Below are 1448 nucleotides of genomic sequence, written 5' to 3'. Positions count from 1 at the left end.
CACCCCGCCTCCGGCGCTCAGAACACTCAACTCTACTTCAGAAACTTCCCAGGCGGGCAGAACCGGAATTCCTGAGCAGAAAACGCCGTGAGTGGGCGGGGAGGCGCCTGCATTGGAAGAGCCTGAAAGAGCCCTGCCAATGGGTCTGTGCCTTAGGGAAGACTACATTTCCCACTGTGCTTTGCGCCATACAGGAGGAAGTGGACTATAGGATTGTTATCCAGAGTAAGACCTCCTGTTCTTGGCCTGCTGTGGCAGGGTGGGGACTTAACTATCCCACCTGAGCCAGGTACTTCCTGGAAATTTATATAATAATGATAATAATAATAACAACAACAAAACAACAATAATATAAAACTGTAATGCCGGGCGCCGGTGGCTCAAGCCTGTCATCCTAGCTACTCAGGAGGCTGAGATCTGAGGATCACAGTTCAAAGCCAGCTCGGGCAGGAAAGTCCATGAGACTTTTATCTCCAATTAACCACCAGAAACCAAAAGTGTGCTGTGGCTGAAGTAGTAGAGCACTAGCCTTGAGCTGAAGAGCTGGAGGACAGCTCCCAGAGTTCAAACCCCACGACAGCCCAATAATAATAATAGTAATAATAATAAAAAAATTGTTAGCACCGGCCCGGAAAACCACGCGGACACACAGTCAAGTAAAAAGAAAAAAGCATTTATTATCAGCCAAAGCTGACAGGCTAACTCACACGGGATAGAGAGTAACAAGCTGCTCTCAGGGGAGGTAATTATATGATATCAAGAAGATTGCCAAGGGGCTAGGAGCAGGAAATCTTTGTAGTTGTTGGTGGACACTGGAGATATCAGATAGCCAGGTCAGGACATTCTACAACTGGCTTGTAGCTAGGGAAAACATACTATAGATGGCACTATATTGGGCACATAGCCAAGACAGGGCATCTTGCAGCTGGACACTAGAAATAGCCCGGACCGGGATAGGGCATCCTGGCTGCTGCAGCAACATGTTGCTAACTTGGTGGGGGGGACATAGGAGCAGTTTGGGTGGGAACAGGCAAACTGTGACCAGGCCTGGCTTGTGAATGACCCAAGATGAAGGCTGCCAAACGAAAATAGGGGTGACTATGCCAACAATAATATTAATATATTAATTAATAATATAATTATAAAATAAGTCTAAATTATCATTTAATTATTATTAGATAATATTAATAATCTTAAATAATTTGTTTCTACTTTTAATAGCTAATTGAGGCAATTTGTCCATAGCTCTTTTTTTCTTACTGCACATTCTGAAGCATTAAAGTTATGATTCTGTTTTGCCTTAAATTTTCTAATATGGTAACCCTTTTTACTTAAAACAATTGTTGTCAGCCTGGTTAACACAGGCACAGTGGCTCACACCTATAATCCTCGCTACTCAGAAGGCTAATATTGAGAGTATCCTGGTCCAAGGGCAGCCAAAGCAAAAT

The sequence above is a fragment of the Dipodomys spectabilis genome, unplaced genomic scaffold, assembly GCF_019054845.1.
Source record: "Dipodomys spectabilis isolate Male_0828 unplaced genomic scaffold, ASM1905484v1 ptg000178l, whole genome shotgun sequence".
NCBI classification, from domain to species: domain Eukaryota; kingdom Metazoa; phylum Chordata; class Mammalia; order Rodentia; family Heteromyidae; genus Dipodomys; species Dipodomys spectabilis.
The sequence above is the reverse complement of the archived record's forward strand: the minus strand, read 5'-3'. Positions refer to the sequence as shown.